This window comes from Lissotriton helveticus, chromosome 12 (genome assembly GCF_964261635.1).
Source record: "Lissotriton helveticus chromosome 12, aLisHel1.1, whole genome shotgun sequence".
Taxonomy (NCBI): domain Eukaryota; kingdom Metazoa; phylum Chordata; class Amphibia; order Caudata; family Salamandridae; genus Lissotriton; species Lissotriton helveticus.
The window spans coordinates 134,019,891-134,029,939 of record NC_136073.1 but is presented as its reverse complement, the minus strand read 5'-3'; the positions used below and the strand labels follow the sequence as shown (position 1 = coordinate 134,029,939).

The 10,049-nt window shown below is 46.5% G+C and overlaps 1 non-coding gene across 1 annotated transcript; it reads right to left on the bottom strand.

Annotated features, from left to right (window-relative positions):
- Positions 1-7,054: 7,054 nt before the first annotated feature.
- On the bottom strand, positions 7,055-7,136 carry TRNAS-AGA (transfer RNA serine (anticodon AGA)). Its single transcript has one exon. It is a non-coding gene; the product is annotated as a tRNA-Ser (tRNA).
- Between the last annotated feature and the right edge of the window lie 2,913 nt (positions 7,137-10,049).

Sequence of the window (10,049 nt, the reverse complement as noted above, 5' to 3'; positions counted from 1 at the left end):
AAGTTGAGGTTAAAATTTTAATAGCGGAACTGGATTCACTGCTAAAGAGAGGCGGCCAGGCGGCAGACTGCTTACTCATAGCAGGGGATTTTAACTGCCACCTATGTCCCTATAGTCAGACAAAAAACTGGCATTTTTGATTTAAAAGGGGACCCCACTACGCATTTTGACCATTCCTTAGGGGGAAATTTGTTGAACCAATTCATGCATGAATGGGATTTGGCCTTTATAAATGAACTCTGTCAGCCACCCGTAGCGTTTCAAACAACTTTTTTTGGTCATGGGGCAGGCACTATAATCGACTTTATCCTAGTCTCAAACAGGAATCAAGGCTGGGTGGGGGGTTTTGACACTGAGGGCTTAGCAATAAGCGACCATTTTCCCATCAGTACTTCCCTCAAATTAGGGAAACCTGATACCCAAAAAATAAGTACCACGAATACACTGCATGGTCGTTCAGTGGCGTTGGCCAGGAAAAATGGCTATGCCATTAAATGGGCAAAAATTGAACCCACAAATTTTTTAAAAGATTTACTACAGAAAGATTCTAGACAATTTACTACCTGTTTGGAACTAAGTACCAACCCCGAGCAAATTGTACAGGCATATGATGAGATTAAAGCTACAATAAATACGAAGCTAATTAAAAAAATAAAGGCAGGGGATGAAACGAGAATACATGGCTGGTTTAATCAAGCCTGTACTAATGCACACAAAGCACTCTTACAGGCCCTAAAAACAGTACCTAGGGATAGCGGACAAGTCAAGGAGGCCAGAAAAGCTTATAAGCTGATCCTCCTAACTAGGAAGAAAGAACTTAAAAACGCAGCTTGGGAAGCTTTGATAAAGGCAAGCGCATTAAGGGACAACACGTCTTTCTGGAAAGAAATTAATGCCCCCTTCTTTCAGGATAGGAAGGTAGACTCTATGGAAATAGGCATATCGGAAGACGTTTGGGTCAATCATTTTACCTCCCTCTATAAGAAAGAATCACTTGATTTGATCCCACAAGAGGAGATGGACGCGGGGAGAGAGCTTCCCTCACAGTCACAGGGACATTTTCCACTAAATGTAATGTTCACCCCTACAGACCTGGAACAAGCGATTGCCCAGAGCGCAAGTTTAAAGGCCCCGGGGCCTGATGGAGTCCCCATCGATCTGTTTAAAGGGAACGTAGACCTCTGGGCCCCCTTACTAGCAAATGTCCTCAATGCTTACACCAAACTAGGCTTTCCCAACACATGGAAAGAAGCGATAGTCATCCCAATATTTAAAAAAGGGGATAGACAAGACCCAAAATGTTATCGCCCTATTTCCCTGTTAGATAATTTAATGAAGGTAGCAGGCAGGGTGTTGTTAACCAAACTACAAACCTGGTCCAAGAGCAATGGGATACTATCAAAATTCCAATACGGTTTTAAGTCGGGCGTGGGAACTATAGAGCAGGGCTTAAACCTGTCCCTCATAATAAATAAATACATTGGATCAAAAAAAGGGAACCTGTTCCTAACATTCGTCGACTTAACCTCGGCATTCGATTGTTTGGACCATGGAATCTTGTGGAAAACCCTGACCAAAATGGGGATAGATAAAAACATTTTAAGTTTCATCCAGGAATTGTACAGAGACGCAGGTGCTACGGTGAGATTTGGCAAAAATGGCGAGCAAACCAGAAAATTTCCAATAGCAAAGGGTGTCCGCCAGGGTTGCATTCTCGCACCGTTTTTATTTAATTTGTACATAAACGAGGTAGCAGTTTCTATGAACAATCTGGAGGTTGATTACCCAAAGATAAATGGACTCGTAGTCCCACTACTGTTATACGCTGATGATGCGGTGATTATGGCCCGCACTCAGCGGGGTCTCCAAAAGGCACTAACGGGATTCGCAACCTTTATGAGCTCTAGAGGCCTAATAATAAACGTGGGGAAAACTTTTACGATACACTATCCTCTGGGCTGAGCACTCATTGACAAAGAAAAACTAGTTTCTACTCCAATTTCTTCAAGTTCATCAAATTTATTTGCGTGATTCAAATTTGTGACGATGATTATATATTCATAAATCAAAATCCAAAGTGAACATAATCCAATGTTTATATCATCATTATCAGATTTTCATGGAAACTTCCATTCACCCAATGCATTTCGGGTCCATAACACAAATGACCCTTCGTCAGGGGTCTGAAAATTAAGCGCAAACAGGACCAAATTAGTCACTCGCAAAATACATGGCATTATATCAGAGTGTCATTTCAAACATTACGCATTAAGCTTTAAACGCGACTTCTGAGAAATCATCTCGCTGCTCTGTTGCGCATTAACCTCAAACGCTACCAGAAGCCTGGTTCTCTCACTTACGAGCAACAGGACACGATGGCGTCTTCCCGCCTGAGATTCAAAATCCGTCTGTGTAAACGGAAGTCTGAGTCGCTAGGTATCAAATCACGTGATCGGGCCCGCAGCCAATGACGGCACAGTGCCACCGATCACGTGAGGAACCTACTCCGTTTTTTCAAAAATAATGCAGTTTGAAAATACATAAGGATCCCGTCAAACCACCATTCAGACCCATTGTCTCGGCCTGCGGGTCAATCTCGGAACCCTTAGGGAAGTTTGTGGATACTTTTCTACAGCCTCGAGTGCAACAAGGAGAAACATACATTAAAGATACAACATCATTTTTAAATATGCTCAATCAAGTTGAATTAGATCCTGAGGCGACTTATCTGTTGTGCACCATAGACGTGGTGGCGTTGTACACTTCTATCCCACATAAAGATGGTATTGAGGCTCTAGAGTGGAGTTTGCTAAACAGTGATTTAGAGGAACATCAACAAATCTTGATTTTACAATTGATGCAATTTGCACTATACCATAGTTATTTTGAGTGGAATGGTCAATTTTTCAGCCAATCGAATGGAACCTCGATGGGTTTTGGGGGAGCACCCTCCTATGCAAATATTTTCATGCAAAAATTTGAGAAGGATTACATTCTGAGCAAACAAACGTGGACAGAGGGTTTGATTTTATTCAAGCGTTTCATTGACGATATCTTTTTGATATGGCATGGGACCAAAGAATCTCTTGAGTCTAACATTTTGGAACTTAACACCTGTAATGAGAGGATCAAGTTTACTCACACCATCTCCAATGAAACCATCTCATTTTTGGATGTCCAAATCATTTTGAAAAGCAATATCATCAGCACTCAAGTTTTTCACAAACCTACAGATAAAAATGCAAGCCTATTATTCACGCGTTTTCATCCAGATTTCCTAAAAAAACATTTACCGACTTCCCAGTACATTACACTGAAAAGAATCAATTCTGATGAACAAGCATCAAAGATTGAAATACAGAAACAGACAGAGAAGTACAAGTTGAGAGGATACCCCACAGAAATTCTAGAAAAAGCATCAACCAAAGTGGAGAAAATGAAGAGAAGTGATTTATTGGTCACCAAGAGCAAACAACAACAACGGAAAACTATTTGTGTGTTAAAATTCTCTTCGGACTCTCGCAAAATTCAAAAAATATTGAATAAACACTGGCATTTGATACAAACTGAACCTGATCTAAACATGCTATTTGACAAGAAAATTACGTTTGCTTTCCAAAGGTCTAGAAACCTGAAAGAAGTGTTGAACAGTCCGACGAAACCTAAAATGATTTGGAAGGGCATGTTGAAATGTTTGAACTGCATTCATTGCAATAATGTTATGACAGGGAGTACCATTAATCATCCTACAAAAGGTCACTCGATAAACTTGTATCACTCGAGCACATGTGACACAGCCAATTGTATATATCTCATTAAATGTCCATGTGGTAAAATTTACATTGGACAAACAGAACGAAAGATCAAGGTTCGCATTACAGAGCACAAAAGTAATATCAGATTGAGTAATGTAAAGTCTGTGTTGGCGAGACACTGGAAAGAAATGGGTCACCAAATCTCCCAATTAAAATTCATGGTGATCGAGAGAATCCTGCAACACCCTGACATGGATCCCATGAAGCAGAGATTAAGGGCAGAATTCTACTGGATTAAAAAGTTGAACTCAACCCAGCCCACCGGGCTTAATGATCGAATTGAACACGCATGTTTTCTATGAACTATAGCATTGACTTTTGACATTTTCTGATTCCCTGAATTTATGATTTTGCAATCGTTTTGTTTCATTTAAGAGCAATCTGTTTAGTAGTTGTTTCATAACAACACACAAGGTGTTAAAGCTATGACATTCAAACTGCATTATTTTTGAAAAAACGGAGTAGGTTCCTCACGTGATCGGTGGCACTGTGCCGTCATTGGCTGCGGGCCCGATCACGTGATTTGATACCTAGCGACTCAGACTTCCGTTTACACAGACGGATTTTGAATCTCAGGCGGGAAGACGCCATCGCGTCCTGTTGCTCGTAAGTGAGAGAACCAGGCTTCTGGTAGCGTTTGAGGTTAATGCGCAACAGAGCAGCGAGATGATTTCTCAGAAGTCGCGTTTAAAGCTTAATGCGTAATGTTTGAAATGACACTGTGATATAATGCCATGTATTTTGCGAGTGACTAATTTGGTCCTGTTTGCGCTTAATTTTCAGACCCCTGACGAAGGGTCATTTGTGTTATGGACCCGAAATGCATTGGGTGAATGGAAGTTTCCATGAAAATCTGATAATGATGATATAAACATTGGATTATGTTCACTTTGGATTTTGATTTATGAATATATAATCATCGTCACAAATTTGAATCACGCAAATAAATTTGATGAACTTGAAGAAATTGGAGTAGAAACTAGTTTTTCTTTGTCAATGAGTGCTCAGCCCAGAGGATAGTGTGTTCTACCCTCAATATTCTTTGATATTCGAAGGCACGTGTAGACTACGTGCGACGACTTTGAGCACCACCCTAAAAACAAATCTGATACCACTCAGAAACGTGAGTGCACCGGGATAACATTGTGTTTTGAAAACTTTTACGATGTCATGCACCACCAGAAAAAAAGTACCTGACTGCAAAACCTATGTTAACGATTCAAAGATAGCAATGACCAAAACTTTTTCTTATTTGGGGATTATTTTCAGCAATAGAGGGACATGGTCTGCAGCGATTACCTCCCGAAATCTGGCTTTTGCCCGCGCAATAGGGGCGCTTAAGCAATTTGCCAAAAAACTTGGCGGGAAACCGGTAGACACACTACTTAAGATTTTCGCAGCAAAATGTGTATCTACAGCTGTCTATGGGGCGGGGATCTGGGGACTTGCAGATAGCTCTGAAATCCAAAGGGTGGAGAATGCTTTCCTGAGGTATCTCCTAGGAGTCCCGCGTTCCACATCTATTACAATCTGCCACAACGAACTGGACAGATCACATATTAGCGATCTGATAAAGATAGCCCCAGTCATGCTGTGGCACAAGATCTGGACATGCGAGGACACGACCTTCAATAGGGAAATAATTCAAGATTGTCTGCAGCAAGTGAATGGCGTTAAACAGCCATGGCTGGCATATGTCCAAAAATTTCTGACCTCCATCGGCCAACCAGAATTCTTTTTAGACCCAACCTCATGTGCCCAAATCTCAAAAAAAGCATTAAAAGAGACATGTCTTGGTCTACTGGAGGAGAGGAGATATTATCTGGATGGGAATAAGTCCACTATTATAGCCCATCGTCAGATACTCCATGATCATGGTCTTCATCCTTACTTGGACCCAAATTTCTCCTGTTATCACAGAATGCTTTTAGCACGTTTGAGGACAGATTCTTTCTTCAGATTAATAACGTTCCCTGTCCCAAATGACTGGTCTATGAAATTGATAAAATGCCCGTGTGATGGAGTAGCTACCCAGACTAATATACATTGCATCCTATTCTGCAAGTATTATCACTGGGGGAGAAAAAAACACCTGTTGCCACTACTAAAGCTGTGGGGTGTGAGAAGTTGCAAAGCAGCCCTCCATAGATTGTACTTGCTCCAAGATGAGCTTACTATTATAGTGATGATAAAATTCTTGTCGTTCATTATAAGATGCAGAGGGTCTATGAGAAGTGAGTAGAAGGCTGAGGGTTTGTAGGAGTATTATTCTGTGCCTAATAACACCACATAATACATAAATATGTCATATTTACCTCAACCTCCTATCAAGTTAATGAATTAATTTTTGTACCAAATGTTTTTAGAAAACTTTTTATAACTTTTAATACTAGACTAAATTGAATGACCAGTGCAATGAATAGGAATTTTTGTACTTAAATGTTTAATGTTGGTGTTTTAATTGTATTTTGTAATGCTTGCTTATATGGTGTTTGTTAAATACCGAATAAAGCTATCTTTGAATTTGAATTTGAATTAAAGTATAAACCTCTGCCATGTATGAGTGGTAAAGGCTTGTTAATTTGGTTGCTTTTCCAATTCACGTCTGACAACAAGATGAAGGAACATTGGGGCATCAGAAGCTTTGGAAAGTAGCCACCAACCTCAGAGAAAGAGAGAAAGAGGCAAAAGGCAGTATGAGGTGTGGAGAAAACAGCAGCAGGTACAAGGAGCTCAAATGAGATTAATGGCGCCTAAATAGAGCACGTAAAGGAACAGTTACAAATCTAAGAAAAGGGAAAGAAAGACTAGAAAAAAAACACGGAAAGAGCCTGTAGATAAAATTCTCTTCCTGGGACAGCAGGCTAAGAGAAATTACACAGGGAGCAGTTAAGCTTGTAACATGGGGAGAATAGAAAGGAAAATGCAGTTTTATGAAGTGTGTTTGCCTAATCCAGCAAGCACTTTTGTTTTATTTTTCTATTTGCTTCTTTTATTTGTAAAGTAAGTTTCAAGTGCATGAATGGCATGACTGCGAGAGCCAGGGTATAATAATTTGAAGTGTTTGCACCAGTGCTAATGTAGGACGAGAGTTATAGCAAAGATATGAAAGGGGTAGCGATAATAAATATGTGAAAGGGCAATAGTGACACCAAAATAAGCCACCTATTTATAAAACTGACATGGAAGAAATTCTAAAGGTTAACTTCTGAAATTGTAGCCGATGTTAAAAAGTTTCTTGTTGTTGGCAGGATTCGAACCTGCGCGGGGGGACCCCAATGGATTTCTAGTCCATCACCTTAACCACTCGGCCACAACAACTGACTGTAAGTTTTGTGCAAATAATCTGTATGAAAGTTTTCAAGGTGTTCCACAGCAAATTCCTGATATTCTGCAATGCACTTTTTAAAAATAATGTTTTTTTCAGCAGGCACATTCTCTCCTAAAAACAGAAATAAGGCTACATCTTATAGGGCCGGATGTATCAAACAATCTGTAAATACCGAAACGCAATTTGAAAATTCCAAAACTATTCTTTCCTTAGGTTGGAGCGCCATCTAGCGCAAGTTGGGCAGGGAATGTGTTGGAATATTACTTATGTTGGAGCGCCATCTAGCGCAAGTCGGGCAGGGAAGGTGTTGGAACATTCCTTATGTTGGAGCGCCATCTAGCGCAAGTTGGGCAGGGAAGGTGTTGGAATATTCCTTATGTTGGAGAGCCATCTAGCGCAAGTCGGGCAGGGAAGGTGGTTTTCCCGGTATTCCTCCCCTGGGTGTCCAGGGCTCCAGGCCGACGGCATGGGCGAGTGCCCGGGACGGGCTCCATGGTTTTCCCGGTATTCCTCCCCTGGGTGTCCAGGGCTCCAGGCCGACGACATGGCCCATTGCCCGGGACGGGCTCCATGGTTTTCACGGCAGTCCTCCCCTGGGTGTCCAGGGCTCCAGGCCGACGGCATGGCGGAGTGCCCAGGACGGGCTCCATGCATCCCGGGCAGTTGTCCCCCGGGCGTCCGGGGCTCCAGGCCGATGGCATGGCTGATTGCCCGGTACGGGCTCCATGGTTTTCCCGGTATTCCTCCCCTGGGTGTCCAGGGCTCCAGGCCGACGGCATGGGCGAGTGCCCGGGACGGGCTTCATGCGTCCCGGGCAGTCGTCCCCCAGGGCGTTCGGGTCTCCAGGCCAACGGCATAGGCGAGTGCCCAGGTCAGGCTCCATGGTTTTCACGGTAGTCCTCCCCGGGCGTCCGTGGCTCCAGGCCATCGGCATGTAAAATGTAAATTTATCATTGGAATAGGCACCGATGCGAGAATTATTGGTTCCGCGGAATTTTGAGCCCAAGACCCGCCGAGGCGGGGAATTGAACCCTGGTCCCGGGCTGGACCTCTGCATCAGGGTCTGCCGCTCTAACCATTGAGCCACACTTCTCCACTGCATGGCTGAGTGCCCGGGACGGGCTCCATGGTTTTCCTGGTATTCTTACTCTGGGTGTCCGTGGCTCCAGGCCGACGGCATGGCCGATTGCCCCGGACGGGCTCCATGGTTTTAACAGTAGTCCTCCCCCGGGCGTCCGGGGCTCCAGTCCGATGGCATGGCCGAGTGCCCGGGTTGGGCTCCATGGTTTTCATGGTAGTCCTCCCCCGGGCATCCGTAGCTCCAGGCCGACGGCATGTCAAAGTGCCCAGGACGGGCTCCATGCATCCCGGGCAGTCGTCCCCCCGTGCGTCCGGGTCTCCTGGCCAACAGCATGGGCGAGTGCCCAGGACGGGCTCCATGCGTCCTGGGCAGTAGTCCCCCAGGTCTCCAGGCCAACGGCATGGGTGAGTGCCCAGGTCGGGCTCCATGGTATTCACTGTAGTCCTCCCCCGGGCGTCCGTGGCTCCAGGCCGACGGCATGTCAAAGTGACCAGGACGGGATCCATGTGTCCCGGGCAGTTGTCCCCCGGGTCTCCAGGCCAACGGCATGGGCAGAGTGCCTGGGTCGGGCTCCATGGTTTTCACGGTAGTCCTCCCCTGGGCGTTCGTGGCTCCAGGCCGGCGGCATGTCAAAGTGCCCAGGACGGGCTCCATGCGTCCCGGGCAGTCGTCCCCCGGGGCGTCCGGGTCTCCAGGCCAACGTCATAAGCGAGTGCCCAGGTCGGGCTCCATGGTTTTCACGGTAGTCCTCCCCGGGCGTCCGTGGCTCCAGGCTGGCGGCATGTAAAATGTAAATTTATCATTGGAATAGGCACCGAGGTGAGAATTATGGGGTCCGTGGAATTTTGAGCCCAAGACCCGCCGAGGCGGGGAATTGAACCCTGGTCCCGGGCTAGACCTCTGCATCAGGGTCTGCCGCTCTAACCATTGAGCCACACTTCTCCACTGCATGGCCGAGTGCCCGGGACGGGCTCCATGGTTTTCCTGGTATTCTTCCCCTGGCTGTCCATGGCTCCAGGCCGACGGCATGTCAAAGTGCCCAGGACGGGCTCCATGCGTCCCGGGCAGTCGTCCCCCGGGTCTCCAGGCCAACGGCATGGGTGAGTGCCCAGGTCGGGCTCCATGGTATTCACGGTAGTCCTCCCCCGGGCGTCCGTGGCTCTAGGCCGACAGCATGTCAAAGTGCCCAGGACGGGCTCCATGCGTCCCGGGCAGTCGTCCCCCGGGGCGTCCAGGTCTCCAGGCCAACGGCATGGGCAAAGTGCCTGGGTCGGGCTCCATGGTTTTCACGCTAGTCCTCCCCCCAGGCGTCCGTGGCTCCAGGCCAACAGCATGTCAAAGTGCCCAGGACGGGCTCCATGTGTCCCCGGCAGTCGTCCCCCCGGGCGTCCGGGCCTTGGAGCTCCGGTGGTCCTCACCGTGCCTGAGGCCCAACCGGGGTCCCCGAGCCCTTGCCGGCGTGGGCAGGCAGCAGCCCTACCACGAAGGCTCGGGGTGGGAATCAGGGAGTCCTTTCGGTCCCGGCCACCTGGTTGCACCTTTCCCCTCGCCCATCTGGTCTCCCGCAATGCTATCCAATAGGGCGACCAGATGGCCAAACTTCCCTGGAAGTGCCATTTGCCTCCCCGATCCCAGCAAGGGCTCCAGGAGGTCGGGTACTTTCACGCCTTGGGTCCCCTCTGTCACCTCGTGTGCACAGATTACAAGAAAGGGGGGTAATTTTCCTCCGGATTTCTAGGGGCAAGGTACCTTTGGACACCCCTCCCAGGCTGGTGGTTCTCTGCCATGGGGGACCAGATGGGCGATGCCTGGGTAACACCAC